Genomic DNA, 24420 nt, shown 5'->3' on the forward strand with positions numbered 1-24420 from the left:
GAGTTTGCTGCCTCATTGATTGTACAACATAATATCTGACCATCTCTTAGAAGTGCAAGAGAACAGCACTATGCTGGAAGGTATTGGTCCAGTGGAGTGGAAACTTAGGGGGGTGTGTATATGTGTGAACAATTGCATAGTTAAATCCTAGAGAATGCAGATCTGTAGCACTCTCTTTGCTGAAAGACAAACTCCTATAACAGCAGACAAGTAAATACATGTGAAATGGTCACTATCTCTCTCTTGTCTTCGCAATTTCAGTAAGGAACCTCCCTAGCAAGTCAGTCAATACCAGCTTCCTAGTGCAAGCCCACATCGGCAAGGGAGTGAGGGGAAGAAGAATGCTTGCCGGAGCGCTAATAGAAAAAAAATCAAATGAGTTTGACTTTATTAATTATTATTTTCTCTTTCCAGTGTAGAGGATCATAAAAAACATCTGCATTTTACAGAGGGCCAGATTGGGCCCCCTGCTAACGCAGTGTCATTGGCACAAAACAACCTGAAATCCAGCTCTAGGCCACGCCCGTGTGCAGCGCCCAGTGTCAAAGGTACGTCAGAAGCAAGCGGGAGGGCAAAAGAGATGCTGGGTGCACCACTGCGTCCTCAGAATTATTAGAAATATTATATTTTTGCAAAGATAAATTCCCTTACTTCTGTCACCAGTAAGGCCTTCAATTATTAAAATTGAAACAATTTTATAGGCCAAATTTATTTTTAATGCTGCCTGTTTGGGTTTTTTTTTCCCCCCCTCTTCTTTTTTGCATTTCCCTCAGCTTAAAAATTAGAAACGGAACTAGTCAGGTTCACGTTCTCCTTCTGATGGCCTCATAACTGCAAAGTGTTGTGGCTCCCCCATAATTTGCCCTTTTATGCAAATTATGTATCAAGATAATTTGCATATTGGGGAATAATTTGTGTACAGCCATAAACTTCAGCTTGAAAATACCCTTGTGATTCAGTGCAGGTGAAAGGCCAGATCCTGCGGATTCTTAGATTCTAAGGACAGACAGGACCATTGTGATCATCTAGTTTCATATCCTATATAACACAGGCCAGAGCACTTCCCCAAAATAACTCCTAGAGCATATTTTATAGAAAAATATCCAGTCTTGATTTTAAAATTGTCAGAGATGGAGAATCCATTGTGACCCTTGGTAAATTGTTCCAATGGTTAATTACTCTCACTGTTAAAACTGTGCTCCATATTTCCAGTTTTTAATCTAACTTCAACTTTCAGTCATTGGATCATGTTATATTTCTCTGCTAGAGTGAAGAGCCCATTATTAATTATTTGTTCCCCATGTAGGTACTTATAGCCTGTAAGTTCCCCATTAGCTTACTAGAGAGAAGGTGTCATAAAAATAAAGGGAAGGGTAATTACCTTTCTGTATACAGTGCTATAAAATCCCTCCTGACCAGAGGCAAAACCCTTTCACCTGTAAAGGGTTAAGAAAGTAAGAACCTCGCTGGCACCTGACCGAAATGACCAATGAGGGGACAAGATACTTTCAAAGCTGGAGGGGGGGGGAAAACAAAGGGTCTGGGTGATGCTTTTGCCAGGAACAGATCAAGAATGCAGTCTCAGAACTTCTGTTAGTTAGTAAGTAAGTAAGTAATCTAGCTAGCCATGCATTAGATTTCCTTCTGTTTAATGGCTGGTAAAATAAGCTGTGCTGGACAGAATGTATATTCCTGTTTTTGTAACTTAAGGTTTTGCCTAGAGGGATTTGCTATGTTTTGAATCAGATTACCCTGTAAGGTATTTACCATCCTGATTTTACAGAGGTGATTCTTTTACCTTTTCTTTAATTAAAATTCTTTTTAATAACCCAATTGATTTTTTCATTGTTCTTAAGATCCAAGGGTTTGGGTCTGTGTTCATCTGTACAAATTGGTGAGGATTCTTATCAAGCCTTCCCCAGGAAAGGGGGTGTAGGGCTTGGGGGAAGATGTCTCCAAGTGGGCTCTTTCCCTGTTCTTTGTTTAACATGCTTGGTGGTGGCAGCATAGGGTTCAAGGACAAGGCAAAGTTTGTACCTTGGGGAAGTTTTTAACCTAAGCTGGTAAGAATAAGCTTAGGGGGTCTTTCATGCAGGTCCCCACATCTGTATCCTAGAGTTCAGAGTGGGGAAGAAACCTTGACAGAAGGTTATTCCTCTAGGGCATGTTTTCTAATCCTTTAATCAGTCTCATGGCTCTTCTCTGAACTTTCTTCAATTTTTCAACATCCTTCTTGAATTGTTGGCACCAGCACTGGACACAGTATTCCAGCAGTGGTCACATCAGTGCCAAATACAGAGGTAAAATGACTTCTCTACTTCTGCTTGAGATTCCCCTGTATATGCATCCAAAGACTGCATTCACCCTTTTGGCTACAGCCTCACACAGGGAGCTTATGTTTAGCTGATTACTCACCATGACTCAAATCTTTTTCAGAATCACTGCTTCCCAGGATAGAGTTTCCCCACCATGTAAATATGGCCTACTTCCTTTGTTCCTAGAGTTATACCTTTAGCCATATTAAAGCACAGATTGTGGCCAGTTTGCCAACCGACCTAGATTACTCTGCATTAGTTACTAGTCCTCTTCCTTATTTACCCCAATTTTTGGGTCATCTGCAAACTTTATCAGTTATTTTATGTTTTCTTTCATCTCATCAATAAAAGCAAGGTAGGGCCATGAACAGAGCCCTGGGGGACACCACTAGAAACACACCTGGCTTGATGCTGATTTCCTGTTTACATTTACTATTGAGACCTATCAGTTAGCCATTTTTTAATCCCTATAATGTGTGACATGTTAATTTTATATTGTTCTAGTTTCATCAATCATGTCAGGTGGTACCAAGTCAAATGCATTATATTAATGTAATATACTTACATTTACACAATTACCTTTGTCAACTAAATATAATTTCATTGTAATGGGGTGCCTCATCTCACAACCGCCCCGTCTCAGTGCATGTGGGTCTTCGGTGACTCAGCCCTCCAGCTGAATCACCCAGTCTGTATGTGGGAAAAAAACCAAACCCCCTTCCAGGATATATTTCCAACAAGGGGCCTATCTCAGAACCCTCTGTAAGGTCCCTTGATCTGCAGCTCTATCTCTGGGCTTGCTTCTCAGTCCAGCAGGGCCTATCACAGTACCCTGGTTCAAACTGTTTCTCCATCCCTTCTGGGCTCTCCCAAATTGTCCCTGCTTTTCAAGCAGTCCTAACCCTGATATGGGGCCAAATCCTCCAAGGCTTCCTCCCTAGGGACTCTTTGCCTCTCTGGCCCCAGTTCTTCAGCTAGGCCACTAAAAGAATTCAGTTCCCCTTCCAGGATGCATCAAAGTCCAGGCCACTTTCTCAGTAGCTCATAGAAGGGTCTGGGCCAGCCCTCTACTCCAGGTCCCAGCCAGGAACCTATAGATAACAGCCATCCACCACATCTCTTTAAATAAACTGCATCACTGCAACAATTTCCTGGGCCACTTCCCTGCAGCCCCAGTTCATTCTTCACCCTTACCTCAATGTCTTGTCCTGGTTGAGTCTCAGCAGCCAATCCAGAACTCCTTTGTGTTCCTCTTGGCCTCTGTCAGCACTGCTCTCTCCAAGGTCCTGTAGCTCCCTCAGTCAGCCAGGCTCACCATCCATGCTCCTCCAACACTAGCAATGAACTGATCTCAGGCTGGCCCTGCAGCTCTTCTTATACTAGCCTGCTGGATCCTGATTGGCTACTTCCCACACAGCCACTCTAGTCAGCTTGGAGGACCTCTCTACTGCAAGGCCTCCAGCAGGGGGCTTCCTGACCTAGTTGACCCTGTCACACTCATTAAAAAAGACATCAAGCTAGTCTGACAGGATCTATTTTCCATAAATCCATGCTGATTGGCATTAACTATGTTACCCTCTTTTAATTCTTTTTTAATCAAATCCCATATCAGTTGCTCCATTATCTTGCCTGGGATTGATGTCAGACTGATTACCTAGGTCATCGCATTTACAGTTTAAAAATATTGGGACAACAGTAGCTGTCTTCGCATCTTCTGGAATTTCCTCAGTGTTCCAAGTCTTATTGCAAAGCAACACTAATGGCCCAGCAAGATCTTCAGCCAGCTTTTCAGCCAGCTCTTTAAAAACTCTTGGATATAAGTTTTCCAGACCTGGTAATTTAAAAATGTCTAATTTGAGTAGCTGCTGTTTAACATCCTTCTGAGAGTCCCATAAGATGAGACTACACCTTCTGTTTCTTCCCCAAATACCGAATAGAAATATTTATTGAACACCTCTGCCTTTTCTGCATTATTATTGATAATTCTACCCTTTCCACCCAGCTAGGATTCCTTTTGTTCCTAATATACTTAAAACTCCTTTTTATTGTCCTTAACTCTGCTGGCCATAAATATTTCATAGTGTCTCTTTGCTTCCCTTATAAACTTTCTACAATTCCTAACTTCTGATTCATATACCTTACTATTAATCTCTCCTTTCTTCCATTTCATTCATTCATATATATATATTTGGGCTGACGAGTGATTAAAAAAATTAATCACGATTAATCACACTGTTAAACAATAATAGAATACCATTTATATAAATATTTTTGGATGTTTTCCACATTTTCAAATATATTGATTTCAGCTACAAAACAGAGTAAAAAGTGTACAGTGTTCACTTTATATTTATTTTTTATTATAAATATTTGCACTGTAAAAATAAAAGAAATAGCATTTTTCAATTCACTTAATACAAGTACTGTACTGCAATCTCTTTATCATGAAAGTTGAACTTACAAATGTAGAGTTATGTACAAAAAATAACTGCATTCAAAAATAAAACAATGTAAAACTTTAGAGCCTACAAGTCCACTCAGTCCTACTTCTTGTTCAGCCAATCAAGTTTGTTTACATTTTCAGGAGATAATGATGACCGCTTCTTGTTTAAATTGTCACCTGAGAGTGAGAACAGGTGTTTGCATGGCACTGTTGTAGCTGGTGTTGCAAGATATTTTTTTGACAGATGCGCTAAAGATTCTTATGTCCCTTCATGCTTCAGCCTCCGTTCCAGAGGACATGTGTTCATGCTGATGACAGGTTCTGCTTGATAATGATCCAAAGCAGTGCAGACCAATGCATGTTCATTTTCATCATCTGAGTCAGATGTCACCAGCAGAAGGTTGATTTTCTCTTTTGGTGGTTCGGGTTCTGTAGTTTCCGCATCAGAGTGTTGCTATTTTAAGACTTCTGAAAGCATGCTCCACTCCCCTCCCCACTCAGATTTTGGAAGGCACCTCAGATTCTTAAATTTTGGGTCGTGTGCTGTAGTTTAGAAATCTCACATTGGTACCTTCTTTTCGTTTTGTCAAATCTACAGTGAAAGTGTTCTTAAAATGAACATGAGCTGGGTCATCATCCGAGACTGCTATAGCATGAAATATATGGCAGAATGTGGGTAAAACAGAGCAGGGGACATACAATTCTCCCCCAAGGAGTTCAGTCACAAATTTAATTAATGCATTATTTTTTTAACGAGTGTCATCAGCATGGAAGCATGTCCTCTGGAATAGTGGCTGAAGCATGAAGGGGCATATGAATGCTCAGCATATCTGGAACGTAAATACCTTGCAATGCTGGCTACAAAAGTGCTATGTGAATGTCTGTTCTCACTTTCACATGACATTGTAAATAAGTAGCAGGCAGCATTATCTCCCGTAAATGTAAACAAACTTTTTTCTCTTTGTGATTAGCTGAACAAGAAATAGGATTGGGTGGACTTGTAGGCTCTAAAGTTTTGCATTGTTTTATTTTTGAGTGCAGTTATGTAACAAAAACAAATCTAGATTTGTAAATTGTGCTTTCATGATAAAGACATTGCACTATGGTACTTGTATGAGGTGAACTGAAAAATACTATTTCTTTTATCATTTCTACAGTGCAAATATTTGTAATCCAAATAATATAAAGTGAGCACCGTACACTTTGTATTCTGTGTTGTAACTGACATCTATATATTTGAAAATGTAGAAAAAACATCCAAAATATTTAATAAATTTCAATTGGTATTCTATTGTTCAACAGTGTGATTAAAACTGCGATTAATCACGATTAATTTTTTTGAGTTAATCGCATGAGTTAACTGCGATTAATCAACAGAACTAATATATAAGTAACATTTATAACCAATATCCCCTTCTTCCTTGATTGAGGGATTGTGGCTTTTGGGGCATCTAATAAGGTGTTCTTAAACAATTCCCAATTATCATTTACATTTTTCTGATTAAATTCTTCCTCCTGGCTGATCTGTCTAATTGTTTTCAGCTGTGAAATGTGAAATTGGCCATTTTAAAGCACCAAGTGTGGTTTGGACTTTATTCTGTTTGCACAGAATGTCAACAGAATTATTTCCAGAGTAAGAATGGCAGGATCTGGGTCAGAGTGAAAATGTTTTTTAGAGAGGAAAGGACACCTTGCTGCTTTTCATTTTCAAGAAGCACAGAAAATAGAGATGGATAAGACCTACTAGTCCTTTTCAGTACTGCTGCCTAGTCCTGCTAAATAGGGACCATGCAGACTAGCTATTGGTCCCACTGAAGTCAATGGGAGTTTTGCCATTCACTTCAATGGGAGCAGAATTTGACCATTTGACTTTACTGGGGCTTGAATTTATTTCTTAGAAATTAATTGCAAAGGTTCTACATTTCTGGCACATTTTTACATATAGTTCTGCACTGTGGGTGACATTCCTCCCATGCAGAGGGTCAACGAAAGGCTGATACACGACTTACGTCCTCCGAATTGGGCTGAAATAATGTAGAGACCTTGCCTGCACAGTGGTGAATTTCACCCTTGGTGAATTAAAACAAATATCTGCAGCATCCACTGTGGTGTTCAGTGATCCCTCAATGCTTGGAAAAGAAGCTCAGACTTTAAAGGCACAGGATCCATTATCATACCCACTACTGCTTGCTTCATTGCCTGGCTGGGTAGAGAGGCCATAGTTACAATGATGCTATGAATCAGTCCTTGAAGAGGAGAGAATCCTTCCGTGATTTATCTAGGTGGGATATTCATGTTGGCTGGACTCTTTCAGTAATTGCTTAATTATGATTCTGCTCCCTTTGACAACAGCAAAAAAGGCTGAAGAGTGGAGATGGGAAATACCATAAAACAGTGATTGGAACATCCCCAAACGTCTCTGCAACTCAACCCTCTTGCTATAATGAGCTGAACCAAAACCCTGGGTCATATCTCACCACTTGATCTCTGGAGAACATCTCATCCTGAGCCAAACTTTGTGGCCTTTTGTTCTCTGTAAAGAACAGGAAAATTCTCCACACCCGCTTCAGATTCCAAAGTCGATTTTATTGGCCTGTGCGGTTATTTTCTACCTTGGTGATGTTGACTCAACTTCTTGTTTCCCCCCAGCCAAAAAGATATGCTTTATGGTATTTAGAAATAGAAAAGAAAAATACCTGTTCATAAGGAAAAAATATATGAATGTAAAAAAGCTTGTTAGAACTGCTGAAATTGAGGTCAAACAGAAAAGATCTATTACGTTACCTATCCTTCTCCGTTCCCCCACCCTCTGGCCAATAAAGAGTTGTCTCGCCAGGGATTTGTTCAGCATTGACTTGTCTTAAACAACGGGGCCTTCCACCTCTTCCTTTTGGAGGCTATTACATATACTAATGAACCTCGCAGGTGAGTCATTTTTAGCCTTCTTTAAACATTGCAACGTTAGGTTATTTCCATGATTAGCTATTTGTCTAAAACAATAGTTCAACTGCTGTGAGATGCCCAGTGCAGGGCTAACCATGTATCAAGACATATGTAGGATAGGTCACCAGTAAAAAGAGGAGACCAGGCAATTTCACAGTCTCCCTCCCCCCCCCCCCCTTTTTAATCTGACAGTAAAATTGGGGTTTGGTATCCCTTTAACACACTGAACAGCAAACCCCTCTCCTAATGTGCAATGTTTTCCAAGGTAATTCAAAGAGAATACCCTTCAGTTTTTAAATTGCCCCTTTGTGAATTGAAAGCTGCTGTTGTTTTCTGAAAGCGCTTGCCGTTTAAAATGGCTTTATATGAAAAAAATAAATAAATCCACAACCCCGGCTACTTCGCTTTCCTTCTGATCTGTCCAGTGCTTTTCAAGTGAGTGGGAACACACAGACAAATGCATGCTGAAGAAAATCTCATTTCAACCCTAAATGGTGCTTCAGAATTTCCAATTCATGCTGTTGCCATTTTTACAGGAATTGATGGCTGCCATTGTTATCAAAGCTGACAGGCCTCTAGTAGGTTACACAATTGGCTCGGTCTGCTTGAGCCTTTCATTATTCCCGAATGGCAGATTCTTATGACATCTCTCTTTTATAGGCATTGCTTATTTTTATTTCTCATTTGACATGGCTGCTCCACACTTCTGCTGCTGGGGTGCTGAGATAAAACAACTCCTTTAAAGTTAAAGGAACAACAGCTCCGATCCACTCGGAATGTAGCTGTCTTTCTGTTCATTTAGAATCAAAGCTTTTTTCTGCTTGTAGAAATTAACAGTTGGGTAATTGCCCAACGCTGCTTAATGCGCGGCGGTTTATTCTGCTCCACCCCCGCTGCAACTGGGTTTTCTGGTTGAACAACACAGGGGAGGATACAAATGTCTCTGTTACCGAAGTTAAAATGTGCTGTAAAAACAATATAACGCTGCATGGTTTGGTCCTGGTGCCGGAAAATAAAAGAACAAGTTTTCCTTTGAGTGGCTGTTTGTCTAAAAATATCCCATCCAACAGAGAGCTGGGCGGATCGGCAGGGGTGCTGGGGCTTTGAGCCCTGGGGTGACCGAGCCAATCGTCAGCCTGAAAATAAAACTAGCTGTAGAAAAAAGGGGATGAGCGGGGAGTCGCCAGGAGCCCAGCTGTGCAGCAACTGACAGGAGAGCTGCACGGACACGATAAAATGCCCAGAGATGGTTAAATATTTCACTGATTCCGAGTGGAGTTTATGCTGCAGGAAAAAATAATGAATTTTCCAACTTTTGAAAAATAAACCTTGGCACCTTCCGGCTGAAAAGCTCAGCTTGCTTTCTGATCTGTAGGGGACCAGTAAATAAAGTGGGAAAATGAGGCACAGGTGAGGCTACTGAGTGAAACTCACCCCTTGCTGAGGGCCACCTACCACAGTGGGGTCCAGGCCCTTCCTTAGGGCTTCTAGGTGCTATCGTAATACAAATCAATAATAAATAATAATAATAGGCCTATGCAACAATTAAGTCTCAGAGGATTAAGCAGTGCATCAGCCTGATGTCAGCGCTCTGCAGAGGGGTGAATTTCACCCTACAGGGTTTGCCTGAGGTCACATAGGACATTTGTGGCAGAGTGGGGAACAGACCAAAGATCTCGTCCCAAAGGCTCCTCTTGATGGCAGTTTTTCCCTGGAAAGCAGCGGAGCGGGGCAGAGCCCCCTTGCCTGTGCAGATCTATGTGGTGGGAAGGGTCCTCATTGTCCAAGCAAGTTAGCAGGATCCCTCTTATTTCTGAAGCTGTAGTCGATGGTGCAGAGTAGAGATGAAGCTGGGGAGAGTCCATATGGACAGGGAGGGCAACAAATATATCAAATAATTAACATACACACAGGTACGGAGGCCAGAGATACTTTTTTCTGGTGGGGCATGGAGGAGTAGAGGGGATGATATTCATACAGTCGCAGATTCCCAGGCCAGAAAGGACATTGTCATCATCCAGTCCAACTTCCTGTACAACACAGGCCAGAGAATGTCCCCCAAATAATCCCTAACATGGATCTGTTAGAAAAACAGCCAGTCTTGATTTAAAAATTGCCCGTGATGGAGAATCCACCACGACCCTGGGCAAATGGTTCCAATGGTTAATTACTGTCACTGCTAAAAAAATTGCACCTTATTTCCAGTCTGAATTTGTCTAGCTTCAGTTTATAGCCATTGGATCGTGTTAGAGCTTTCTCTGCTAGACTGACAAGCCCATTATTAAATATTTGTTCCCCAGGTAGGTACTTACAGACTGTAATCAAGTCACCCCTTAAACTTTTCTTTGACTCAAAGAGCTTCTAATCCTTTAAGCATTCTTGTGGCTCTTCTCTGATGTGAAGGGAGCCCACAGGGTGTTGCTTTGATAAGGAATTTTAAAACAAATATAGTTTAATTGCGGAAATGATTTGGAACCATCAAGGCGTGCCCATTGTAACTCTGCGGAACAGTGTGATCCTGCTACGCTTACATTGATCTCCATTTCATCCTCTCACATTCACTCACTCCATCTGTCTTTAATGAGCCTGTATACACTGTGGGGCAGGGGTTTGTTATGTTCATAGCATACACACTGAGAAGTTACATAAAACCATAAAAACTCTTGCTGGAAGGTTGCAACATTAACTCGACTTTAGGTCTTAGAATTCAGAACGATAACACACAAGAACCCCAAAACAGAGAGAGAAACACAGAAAGACCCTAAAGTAGACAGACATAACTCACTCCCATTTGCTCTAGGCCAGCAGTTCTCAACCAGGGGTCTGTGGCCCCCTGGGGGGGCCTCTAGTCAGTTTCAGAGGGCCATGGGGCCCCATGGCTGAAGCTCGGTGCCCCAAGCCTCAGCATCCCCACAGGGCTGAAACTGGGAGTGGAGCTGCGGGGAGTCCCGAGCCCCAGTGCTCTCCCCAGGCTAAAATCCTGAGCCCAGCACCCCCATGGGGCTGAAGCCAGAGCTGCGGGGCTGAAGCCCGGAGGCCAGAGCACCGGTGCACCCGTGGCTCTAAAGCTGCGCCCCAGTGCCTCTGCAGGGCTCAAGCCCCGAGCTTCTCCCCCAGGCCCAGCTCCCCACGGGGCAGAAGTCCCAAGCCTGCTCCACACCCAGTGGCTGAAGCCAGGAGCCCCAAGGCTCGCCTCCCTGGGGGGCCCTGGAGTTTTTATAGCATGTTGGGCGGCCTCACAAAGAAAAAGCTTGAGAACCCCTGCTCTAGGCTGTCTGTCTACAAACTAACTGCTGCTAGGCCCAGGTTGCATGCTTCCCTTCAGAGCCCCCGGGGTGCAAACAGGACAAGGGAAGCCCCCGAAATTTAAGTGAGAGCTTCCAGTTTTTACACAGCTCTCAATATACCACAGGGTTCCGTCTTTGAGACAGGCATGGTCATTTACTCTGTGTCTGCACAGCTGTTAGAGACTGATCCATGGGCAGTTAAGCCTACTGGTCAGAGCGAGAGTCCGGCCTAGTGGTTGCAGCAGGATCCAGGAAGCAGATCCAGTCCCAGGGTCAGGGCCGGAGTCGGAACTAGTAACTATGCCAGGAATCAGAGCCGGAACCGGGCACGAAAAGCCAAGCCAAGAAGCACGAGAATCAGAACCAGAGTCAAGAACCAGGGTAAGGAAGCCAGAACCAGGAGCAAGCTGAGCTAGCAGGGATGGTGCAAAAGCAAGGCTGGGAACAAGGCAGGAGCAGGACTAGGGGCAGGACTGGAGCAGGATGGGAATGCATTGAGCAGCTGGCGTGGAGCTGCTGTTGTTGCTGGGCTAAAAGCCAGCCAGCTGCCCTTCCTGACCAGTCGGATGGTGCAGGCAGTCACGCCGCAGGCCAGGGAACTTGTCCAAGCAAGTTATTGGGTGGCCAGGGGACTTGTTGGGTGGCCAGGGGACTGACTCTGCTGAGCCCCGACTACAGCCCCGGCACGGTGGGGCCTTGAACTGGCTGGCTTCTAGGCACTGCTGCAAGCGCAAAGTGAAATGCCCCGACGTCTGTTCGACCCCAGCACATTTGGACGCTGTCCCCTAAATAACGATAATCCATAATAAAACAGTCCGTGAACAAAATGTGGTTTAATACAATTAAATTAACCAGCAATTCAGGACCTTGTTCTATTTTTAATCACCTGTTCATTACCCTCCCCTCTCCTCTGCCCACAGGGTGCCTTGTTCTCACGATGTCTGCAGCAGGGCGACAAGTTTAAAGAGTCCCAGTGGGAGCAGTGTGCTACTGCAGGACCGTTTACAGAAAGGCCAGGTTAACATCACTGATTTCCGGCTGCAGCCTCTCCTCTCCCACCAAAGGGAAAAGCTCCATTTTCTCTGCTAATGATGTGGCAAGACGCCAGCTTCTGGGAGGGAAAGCAAATCCCTCTTCAAGCTTATTTCCATGAACTGACTGTAAATGACTCAGAGCTTAATCTTGAAGTCATTTGGCTGTGCTGCTTAAGGGGAGGAAGTCTTTAAAATTAGACCTCCGATCTTCCCGGGGACTAGTAAACCAGAGGAAAGCTTTTATGGGGCAGGTTACTTAGATTAGCATGCAAACATCATTCCAAGGGTACGACTGTAACAGGGGTTTGGGCTAAGAAGACACACCACCTGCTGATCGCATATTGTCCTTCCCCTTTCTTCACCTGATCCCCGCCTCATCCAGCATGATGTCACTATTCATTGTCTTATCTATCTAATTTTTGAGCTCATAATAGTACAGCTGGGCTATAAGTGGAAACTTTTATCTTCCCCCTGATGTTCTGTGGTTCAGACAAATGCTAAATGGGTCTGAATCATCCTTGGTTTAGGTTTTTCCAAACCAAACCTCAGCCTTCTTTGACCCCTCCCTTCTACTTGATCCCCTGGTGCTCCTTCCCCTGCTTCCTCTCCAGCAATGACCCATTGACTCTGTAGGACTTAAAAATTGTATTCAGTTGGTACTGAAACCCATCGAGGTTAACTAGATTTCCATTAAATCTGCAAGCCACCAGTCCAAGTGCAAATCCTGTCCTCCCTCCATAGCTCCATTAGTAGATCTTTCTCTAATTACTCCAAATATTTATGTCAGGGGAACATAGGACGGAAAGGATCCCCTGGGTCACTGAGCCCAGTCCCTTGCTATCTCAGACAAGCCCCTCATATAATCCCTTTCATAAATGTATCAACTTTCATTGTAAAACTAGCTAGGCTGTTTGCCCCCAGTGCACCTACGGGAAAGCTGTTCCAGAACCTCACTCTGATGCTTAGAATCCTTGAAGTCTCATGGCTACATCTAGGTTATGCAGTACAGTCGTCTTCTCACCATTTCCTCCAATTAATAAATACCAGATGAAAACATATTGCATCCATCCACCCAACCAGGTACAGGCTGAGCATTCAAAGATCACACTGATGCCTGCGGGAGCCTGACACCTCCACCAGGTTTGCTGCCTTCGTATTTTCAGCCTTGCCTGCAGCCCATGTTACTATGGCTTTTTGATCTCACAGTCACATGGTTAGAAGAGATGCACTTTCCTTGATGCGCAGAATCCAAAGTGGACATGAGAATGCAGACAGGTCTATTCTCAGTCCTGGATGGGTTGCTTGCTTTGGGTCAGTGAGGTAAGATTATTTAAGCTTCCTTTGGATAATGTTGGACAAAGAGAGGATGTGGTTTTGGAAGATGCTAAATGACATTCTTTAGCGGCGCTACTGTGTCTGCAGATTACAAATATTAGTGCCTTTGTAGCTGCTGCCTTCAAAGTGGTGAAAAAAGAGCCAGCTCAGCATATCTGCAAGTCATTTGCATTTTGTGTTATCTTCACACAATTATGTGTTTGAAGAGAGAATGCTTTTGCCTTTTTTTTTTTTTCTTCTCAAAGCTCTCTGAATTACTTTCAGTTCAGGTTGACTAGCCATCTTATTCTAGGTAATGAAAGTCAGATGGGAAATGGTGAAACCGAGTCTGAAGTCCAGCAGCCCGTTAAGCTGAAATGCCAAATACAAACCACACTGGTGGTTCATTCACCGCTGCTAGGGAAAGAGCGAGGCAGATGGTTCCTGCTGAACACCCTGGGAAGGAATGAAAGAAGATCATGAAGGCTCATATTAACACTGGAAAGAGGAGAACTAATGAAACACAAGGAGAACCGTGTTTCTGACGTGCCAGAACTATACCAAATCTTAGGAGATACCTCACATGAATTTCAGAGTTGTTTTTTTGTTCTGTCTCTTTCCCAAAATGAAAAGTTCAGCCAGCCAGGATTATAAGTGATAAAACAATACAATGGAATTTTAGTTAGAGCATCTTGCATACAAATGGTGGGTCCTAGTGCGTCCTGATACAAGCCACGGCGGCTGGCTGGGGGACGCACTGATAGGGATGAGTTTGCGGCTTGTTTTAACCCCATGGAAGCCCTTTCTGCTGGAATCCAGATTGGACGGTGTGAAGGGCTGGTTGGGGGGCAGCTCTCCACCCCCAACGCAGCATGATCTGCAGTAACTTGTGCAGGTTCTCCTGTGTCATGCAATGCTTCCTCCCTCAGGCTGGTTCTGGGGATCAGGGATTTGCAGAAGCCCCCCGCAGCATTGCTTTTGTGAGAGGGGGGCAGCCAAAGTGCAGCAGGGAGGCAGCTTTAGGTGAGCGTGCAGAGGCAAGGGAAATCGGTGCAGCTCAAGGAGGATTTATGGAGATATTCAGTTCTGTGTAGGTTCTTGTACCACGCTCATTACCGTGGTAGCTGATTAGCATGCAAACATTGTCATGCATTAAGCAAGGTGACTAACCCTCTGTCATGTGTTTGTCCTCTCATCTTCTACCCCAGGGGACAAGTGCATATATGTTTATGACAAACAAGGCAAGGTCCAAGAAATGTGCCTTGCACTTGGAGGAGAAGGAGGTGAGGCTTCTGATGGCCCTTGCTTCCTGGGCATGTTTATTCCACAGTCTCAGCCGCCAAGAAAGCGCTGTCTCCTGAACAGACAAGTGTTACCCTTATTGTAGAATTCCATTGTGCTGGAGGAGACAAGTGGTCCACTACAGTCTTCACCCCACAGCGTCTGTGCATCTTTTAGCTATCCTGGACCCAGGACTCGGAGCGCCTTGAAGATAAAGACCAAGACATTGAACTCGATTTGGTATGCTGTGGGAAGCCAGGGTAGAGAGCAGAGGGCAGCCGTGATGTGTTCATGGTAGCCAGTGTTACTGAGGAGATGCACTGAAGAGTTCCGTACTAGTTGAAGATTCCTAAGCACTGAAGGCGTCATGCCCTGGTATTTCCCATTGGTGTAGCCCAGATGAGGGGTGACAAAGGCATGAATAACTCAGGCCAGGTCATGGCCTGCCAGGAGTTAGGGGGCAGTTCACCAGACTCTTTTGTAGGGCTTTGGGGAAATCCTCTACACAATTGAAGAATGAAGAGGAAATGTAGAGTTTCCATTCCCCTGACGGGCTATACTTGGGCCCTGCATCTCACGAGTCTTTACGGAGGTAAGTCGCAAACAGCAGTTCAGAGATGTGTGTGCGCGGGCGAGGGAAGGGGGGAGGGGGGGGGAAGAAAAGAAATGTGTTCACAGGATGGATGAAAAGTGATGGAGAGGTGTCCTAGTTCCCAGATGAGCTAGTTCTTGAGTAGTTGACCCCCCAACCTCCCCCGCCTTCAGGATGGCTGGAGCTACAGAGGAGAAGTTGTTCCAAGAGGATGGAGCTCATCTGTTCTCAGTGGTGGCAGATGACAGGACAAGGAACAATGATCTCAAGTTGGGGGAGAGAGTGAGGGAGGGCCAGTGGGGGAGGTCTAGGTTGAATATTAGGAAACTGTATTTCACTAGGAGGGTGGGGAAGCACTGGAACGGGTTACCTAGGGAGGTGGTGGAATCTCCGACCTTAGAAGTTTTTAAGGCCCGGCTTGACAAAGCCCTGGCTGGGATGATTTAGTTGGGGTTGTCCTGCTTTGAGCAGGGGGTTGGACTAGATGGCCTCCAGAGGTCCCTTCCAACCCTGAGATTCTAGGATTCAAACAGACAGTGACCAGATCACATGAAAGGACAGCAGGAGGCACGTGCTAGCTGAGCGGAGAGAGAAAGAGTCTGTGGGGTGGGCTGGAGCAGATCCATGGGGAGGGGTTTGCACACTGGACTAGGAAGCCAACAAATGAATCAGGAGCTATGGAGCTGCTCTGCATGTAAGTGATGTGTGTCTTCTCCCATTTCTCATGCAGCACCGATAGCCCTACCAGCCACCCAGTCACTCAGGCCCATAATTCAGGGGTCATCTTTGACTTGGCCCTCTCTACTCTCAGCTCCAGGTCATATGCAGCTCTTGCTGCTCCTACCTATGTAATAAGTCAAAGGTGCAGCCTTTTCTGGCTCTCCAGGCTCTTGTTCAAGGTCTCATCATCTCGCATCTCTGTTGTTGTGAGCCCCTCCTCCCCAGCCTTGATGCCAGTCACATTGCCCCATGCAAGTCCATTCAAAACACTGCTGCGAGGATTATCTTCACCCAGAGCTCTTCACTTTGACCCCCCTCCCCTTTTCCACCCCTCCACTTTTCCCTCACATCAAACCCAAGTGCCAGGTTCTTGTCTTTAAGAACCTTGGGCACTTAACCCTAATGGATCTATCAGGTCGACTTGCTTATTGAGCCATGGGCCTCCACCTTTGCTCTGCCAGTGATGGCATCTTTGACTTCCTCTCCATCTGTGGCTCCTTTCTGTGCTTTCGCCCAGGTCACTCTGCCCTCCCCTCCTGCCCTGTGCATGGGGAAAAAACCTGTCAAAATTCTCAAAGCCACAACTTATACTTATCCTTTAAATCCCTCCTGAGAACTTACCTCCGCATGAGGCCTACAAATCCCTACCATCTGGTACTGGATAGGCAAGTGGGAAACTCTGCTCATCTCTGTTTTATTGTTACTCAATCCATCCCCTGTCCATTGGTCTGTTTCATCCTTCCGTTGTGTCCTGACACCTAGACTGTACATTCTCTGGGGTAGAACCTGGCTTCTTTGATACTTCTCCATACAGCACCTAGGGGCATGAGGCACTGCTCCCTGATTGGGTTTGCCATGTGCTACCATAATGAAGTGAAGAGTGAAGGGGGGAGGCAAAAAGCTTTCTGTGCATGCCAGAGACTGGAAAGCTCAGCCTTGGAGAGTCCAGCAAGCCAGGGTTTGTAGTATTAGCTGTTGTTGGTTATGTAGCTCCAACAGTGTGTTAGGCAGCGTAGAAGACATACAGAAGTCAAGAAGAGGTAGGAGATGAATGCATGGATCAGGATCTCCATAAAGGTGGAGTCGAGTCAATAGTGCTGTGTCCATGGGTGATGCTGTGGAGCACGTTTTGGAGATGTGGGAGGAAAAGGACACTTTAGGGGTCAAGCATGAGGGTAATGCTCGGGACACACAGCTGCTAGTGTTAGGGAGGTGTACATTGTGGGATGGGATGAAAGAGATGGGACTGGGATTCGAGCAGGTTTCTCCATCCTAAGAACGCCATGTCTTTGAGACCATGAGTGCCTATCAGAAAAACCCAACCGGCTATTCTTGAGAGCATAAGCTGGCCATCAACTGTGTCAGGAAAAAAAATCACATGCAGGGCGTCTCCATGCATTGACGGTGCATCAGCTGAACCTAAATCGGTTTAGCTAAACCGTCCCCTGTGTGTGTGTGTACTTATGTCAGATACGTTGGCAAATCAACAGGCACAAACGAAAGCTGAACTGATGTATGCCAGCTGTAAAGCAACAGAGGAGTGTTCAGATGCAAAGTCGCACCAGGTTAACCAAATCGGTATTAAAAAAAAATCATACTTTCAGTTAAACCGGTACAACTGTGTGTGTAGACCTGGCCATGGGACACACAGAGGTACCTGCTTCCAGGGACTGCTCACTGCTAGGACATTCTGGGTATGGCAGAAAGCCTTCCCCTGAGCTGGAGACCAGATCAGGTAACACCCATGACTAAATGCTCTACACTGCTCTATGCAAGGGGTGGAAACAGAGCTACACCGTGAGGCTCTGGGGTGGTTGGGTCACAGGGAAGCCGAACAGCTCTCTGAGTTTGTGGAGCTGTGGGGCTGGTGGGGAGTGTGGGGCTGTGTCCTCCTCTCCCCCTGAGTCCAGCAGCAGAGGGGAGAAAAGGACCCTGCTGGCAGGGGCCACCTGGGAACCCATCAGGCCAGAGGGGAGAGCCGCTGGGGCCTGAAGATACTGGTGGGGTTGTCAGAACCTGGTGGCCTTTTTGCAGTGGCCATTCAGGACATTCTCTCATCTGTGCCGAGCGGCTCTTTGCGCCAACCCCCTCCTGCCTGCTCCCTCACATTCTCTTTGCTTCAGCCTTCTGGCTCCCCATTTCCCACCTTTCCCCCTCCTTTTGTCTCCCTGTTTAGCCATTCCCCTCCCAACCAAACCTCACCCGAATAGTTGGAACCCTAATGGCAAAACTGAAAAGGGACAGAAAAAAATGGTGGCCCCAGCATGCTATTTGCAGCCCGTGACATAGTTCACTCTATGTGTGTGTGTTACACCCCTTCCCCCCCCCGAATCCCGTGTCCGTTTAGACGGTAAGGTCTCAGGGGCTCTCTTATACTCCATCTTTGCACAGCGCCTAGCACAATGGGGGGCCCGGTCACTGGAATGGGATATTCAACCTTCTGCAGGGCCAAGCCATTCTCTGTTAGGGACCGTGTACATTGCTCACAGCAGTGAGCCTCCCAGCGCGGGTTGACAGAGTCAGGCTTGCAGGGTTTGCGCGGCGGTGCTAAAAGCAGCTGTGCAGATGTTGGAGCTGGGGCTTGGGGCAACTTCAAAGCGCTGTCTACACTGCTATTTTGATTTATATTTTTTCTGTTGACCTGCCCGAGCTGGGAGGCTCGCTGCTGCGGGCTGTGTAGATGTTCCCTCAGAGACCAGGATGAGACCTATGCGGGGGCAGATTATGACACATATGTCTACTTTGGGGTTCTTACACCATCCTTTGAAACATCCGGAGCTGGCCATGGTTGGAGACAGGATGCACGGATAGAAGGACCATGGCTCTCATCCAGTCTGTCCCTGTCTCCGTTGGGGTCCCTAGACACTGGCTCTAACACAGATAAATAGTAATGTCTCCCAACTCAGTGGTGTGTCCTACTTGCCTAGTGGATAGGGGCCTACTGGACTCAGACTCAGGAGACCTAGACTCTATTTCCAGCTCTGCCACTGGCCTGCTAGGTGATCTTGGGCACATCACACCCCCTGTCTGTGCCTCAGTTTTCCCATCTGTGAAATGGGGATAATGTAAAGTGCTGTGAGACCTACAGATGAAAAGCATTATACAAGAACTAGGTATTGTTTTTATTGCTGCCTCCCCTTTTTGCCACTGGCAGTACAACCAGGAACCGAACCGTGGCTGTCTTGGGAGTTCTCAACCCCTCTGAAAATCAGAGCTGCTTATGTAGGTGTCTAATATGAGAGCTGAAAATACTGGCTTTGAATTTCAAAGACTTGGATGGGCTCTGAGGCCTCCCAGACTTCGGGGAAGTTTGAATCTCCATTCTAGCTTTGACGGTTGGGGGACTCAATTCTGCATTTGAAAAGAACAGACCAAAACCACTTTCCTACTCCTCCTTTATTTTGCTGTGTGACCCTTGCTCATGAAGGCGCTGACGATGTTCCAAAGGCGGGGAAGACAGAGTATTCTAATTGCTTATGCTTCCCTTGCTTGCAGCTGTTGCATTTGTTTTCCACTTGCTGCAATTAATTGGAATGAATTTTAACTACTTCATGGGGCTCGGACAGGAAGGAATCCTAAGAAATTCCACATGAGGGCTCCAAAATATATTTTAAAAAGGAGAGAAACGGCTTGATCAAATAATTATTCCATTTCAGGAGCAAAAGCGAACGGCATGCAATTCAGTATACAAACAGCACAGGAGCTTCCCCTATAGGGAAACCATCTCAGGGAACATAAAGATCATCTTGCGACAGCAAGAAAAAACAGAACAAACGTACATTTCCCAGGCTGTTCAGATAGTCACACCTGGCACTGGAGGGTAACTAGGTTTTACTCTGGCATATGGAGGGTGTCAAAGCTAGAGCGTGTGGTGGTTTGTGATGTGCAGAAGAGTGACTTCCGCTGCAACTCTGAGTGGCTTACCAAGGAGCACAGGCTTCCTTAAACTCCCAGTTGTAATGGGCAGTTAGGTGCACAGCAAGTGCAGAGAGGAAGCAGTGGTTATGGGTCCTCGGTCCTAGGGGACAAAAGTATTAAGCCTTTTTCACAGGAAAAGGCTCCAGCATGTTGGGTTCAGGAAGTTTCTTGGCTAGTGGCCCCCCAGCTTTCACTGCTTGAAGTCTTGGATTCTGGCCACCAAGTTAATGGAAAAAGAGAGGGGAGACTTTTAATACAGCGTCACAGTTAACACAGTGTTAAAGGAAGAGAGTCAGGGCCCCAGCCGAAGCTCATTGAAGTCAGGGGGCGTCTTGCCATTAACTTCAGTGAGCTCTGGATAAGGGTATCGAGTTCAGAACTTCAATTTTAAGGGCTTGTCTGCAGGGTGAGTTACTGCGTGGCCAGCCAGGGTGTGAAACCACAGCGCACTAGCTTGCCGTGCAGTCACGTCCAGCATAGATCCTGCTACTGTGCACTACGGGTTTCGGAGTGCACTTCATAGAATCATAGAATCTCAGGGTTGGAAGGGACCTCAGGAGGTCATCTAGTCCAACCCCCTGCTCAAAGCAGGACCAATCCCCAGCTAAATCATCCCAGCCAGGGCTTTGTCAAGCCTGACCTTAAAGCCTGACCTTCGACGTACTACACTTTACAAGTAGTAACCAAGCGCACTCCGGGACTTTTACTGTGCTAAAGCAGTGTCCGCACGGGGATTAGTGTGCCACAGATTCTCATGCGGGCTTGCCATGCAGTAACTTCCCCATGTAGACAAGCCCTAAGTCCCATCAGACAGTTGGTGTCTCTAGCAACACAGGGCCCACTAGCACCATGCATGGGTATTGATCCCACTCAGGTGGAACAATGCCACATAGTCACCAAAACCATCTCCTGACACACCTGGCTCTACCCTGCAGAGCTCCTAGTAGGCAAGAACGCAGCACAAAATCCTCTTTCATACAGTAGCGCCATGATGACTGTCATGCACATCTTGGTACAAAATATAGGCCAACAGTAAAATAGCCAGGCCATTAAGAGAGTGCATCTACAGCCAGACACATGGCAGGGTGGCCAGCATGTGTGATTTTTATTGCAGGTCTTGCAAGTTTTGCTGTTTCTATTAAAGCCCTATCTCTTGGACTCAGGAGAATCTCATCTCAACTTTGATATTTTTTAAAAAAAGAAGCTGTGTCCCCTAAAGGCTCAAACCCTGGAAGGCAAATAAACAGAACCTGTAATTTTTAAAAAATGTTGTGATTTTTAAAGCATATTTCAGGATTGGTGGGGGAGGAGGACGGTGAGTAAGGATTGTCAAAGGTTTGGTGTTAAGCAATGCTACCCTCCCCCCCATGCATGTATATACATAGTCTCTCTCACCTGTCATTCGAGGGTCAAGTCTCCAATCATTTGAGGGTTAAAACACTAGATTATCCAGATCAATTTACTAGCACCAGTTAATTTCCCTTCAACTCTCTCTTCCCCTTTCCTTTTCAGACAGAGGTTTCTGCGCTGCAAGGGTAATGAAGACTATGCATGAAGCCAGTGTCTGATCTTTCAATCCTTTTCCAATATGGACTAACACCAATACATTCAGCATCAATATGTCACTGGCCTTCCTGAGCTTCAGTTCGTACAGCTCCAAGGTGGAGAAGCCTCAGAGGACCCAGAGATGGGAGGCTGGCAGAAATATTCCTTTAGTCTCAGCAGAAGAAACAAGTGTAAAGGAACCCTGGATGGACACTGCAGGCTCTTTCTTCTTGTAAGAGACCAGAGTTAAATACTCCTTTTAAGATGAGTTAGACAGTTACATTTGTATGAGTAGTAGCCATAGTGGACCTTTAAAATTGTGTTGTACAAGACCCTGGAGGACACAGGTTAGGGACCATTCCTGTAATATGGGGCATTGGCTAGATGGCCCAATTGGGATTTTTCATCTCTATGATGCTAGTACACTTAATACTCCTTAGAGAGTGGTGTGACGGGTTCAGTCACAGAGATCCCCGTGGGACTGTCGCCTGATGTGCTGAAATTACCTCTGAGCCAGATTTTCCTGCCAGCTTGGGACTCCAGAACCCTCTCTTGTTGAGCCAGACACACTAGCCTGCTGCAACACAGAACCAGGATCTGGTCCATGCCCCCAAAGCTGCAGATTTAACTGAAAATAGCTCAGCAGGTCACCTATCTCCAACACCCAGACACCCAGTTCCCAATGGGATCCAAACCCCAAATAAATCCGTTTTACTCTGTATAAAGCTTATACAGGGTAAATTCATAAATTGTCTGCCCTCTATAACACTGATAGAGAGCTATGCACAGCTATTTGCTCCCCCAGCTTTAATCACTTACTCTGGGTTTATTAATAAACAAAAGTGATTTTATTAGGTATAAAAAGTAGGATTTAAGTGGTTTCAAGTAATAACAGACAGAACAAAGTAAGTCACCAAGCAAAATAAAGCAAAAACACGCAGATCTAAGCCTAATACATAAAGAAACTGATTACAGGTAATATCTCACCCTTAGAGATGTTCTAGCAAGCTTTTTTCACAGACTAGACTCCTTTCTAGTCTGGGCCCAATCCTTTCCCCTGGTACAGTCCTGATTAGTTCCAGCAGACATCTTAGGTGGTAAGCCAGGGTTTTCTCATGACTGGCAGCCCCCTTTGTCCTGTTCCACCCCCTTTTATGGCTTTGGCACAAGGTGGGCATCTTCCATACAGAAAACACAGTGTTACCAGAAGTTTCCCCTTCCCACAAGTGAATTAATGTTTGTGAAGGATGCCGGACTGACAGCCCTGGAGACTGTAGGCCCATAGGTGCCAACTCCATTGGTGTGCTGGGGTTCAAGTGCCCACTGAAAAAAATAGGCACTTAGCACCTGCAGGGCTGGATTAATCTTTTGTGGGCCCCCGCGCCCAGATCGTGGCCTTGCCCCCCAGCTCCACTCGTGCTCTGCCCTGAGGCCCCACCCCCACTCGGCCTCTTCCCCCTGAGGCCCCGCCTGCTTCTTGCACGGTGGGTGGGGGCGGATAGGAGCACCCACCAGCAAAAACAGAAGTGCTGAGGCCTATATTTAGCCACAAGATAGGCCCCCAACAGGGCGAGCAAGCTGCCCCGACGTTGCCACTATTGAGCTCCAGCTCTGAGCTGCAGGGACCATCACTTTAGGACGGGCAAAGGAAGTTCAGAGAGTCCATTCTGTAGGACTTGAAAAATGTGCCAAACATCAGCTAGCCCAAGGACCAAGCAAGGCCTAAGTATAGCAGGGCCCCAAGCCAAACTCTGTCTTGCCTGGGCTCACATAGCTGGGTTCCTTCCTTTGCCTGAGTCTGCAGAAGCCTGGCAATTGCGGGCTGAATTCTGAGCCCCTAGCTAATGCTGCCCCAACCAGATACATGGCTAATAGGTCCGTTAACGATGCTGACCCCTACAGAACAAGTTATGCTCACTGTGGCTTTAGAGCATGCCAAGTGTATGGTGACTTTTCTGGTGTGGCCACTTGTCAGTTAGAATTGGGACGCAAACTCTCATTTCATATAGGTTACTGGATGCCCATCCAACAGTAACTATTAATCACTCTCAAGCTGGTGAAGGGATTGTAAATAGCAACTTCCGCTCAGTAGCCCAATCAACAATCCCTTGAGCCATCCAGCCATTCACCCAGGAAGTGTGAATTTAGTTGCAACACATTCAGGAAGCATCAAACAACAATTGCTGGCAATGAGCTGTAGGGATTTGGTAGCTCCTCCCAGGCAGCTCTGTCAGGGAGTTTCTATCCCTCCTGACTTTCACCCTGTGCCTCACAGAGCTACCATGACACCTCTGAATCAGGACCTGCAGAATCCTACTGTTTGAGGCCTATGCCCGACATAGCTCTGCCAAGCACTGTAGTCCGGGCCTACAGGCTTCACTGATATTTTAGTTCTGGGCTTCTCCTGAACAGAAAGTTCCCTGTTTTGGTAAGCTGGTTTTTTGCTGTGCTGAAATGGAGAGCAGGCTAAATCCCACCTAATGCATTTTCCCTTTAGACATCAGGCTTTGAATTTGTGGGTCCAGGGGTGTATTAAAACCACGACACCAATCAGCTTACAATGACTAACACAATGGCCAAGTGTGTCTTTGTGCCCCGTTAGGGGTTGGACCATGTAAAGAAGTTTGTGAGTGTGCTACTGTCTGCCAATGAATACATTTGGAGCTCAAGCAGTAGAGCCTCATGCTTTTAGATCCGTAGGGCCCAAGTTCAATTCCCATAGATGACCCACCCAAGGAGTCATCATTCACCATTTTTAATAAATATATTTCTATTTAGGTTTAGTTTGCAGACTATGCTATACCACGAAGATGTGCCTAACTGGATACTGTGGCCTTAGAAAATAAAGCTAAGCTTTTATTTTTATTTTTTACAGCTTTTATTTTTCACAGTCGTTACATTTCTTAATTCAAAATTTACCTGTCTCAGTTACATACATATACCATTTTTGATCAACTCTCTTGAAATTCCACTCATCTGGACTGTCCAATGTCTAGGAAGGGCTGATTCCACAGCTATCATCTCCCCT

Source organism: Lepidochelys olivacea (assembly GCF_965140295.1).
Source record: "Lepidochelys olivacea isolate rLepOli2 genome assembly, chromosome: 11".
NCBI classification, from domain to species: Eukaryota; Metazoa; Chordata; order Testudines; family Cheloniidae; genus Lepidochelys; species Lepidochelys olivacea.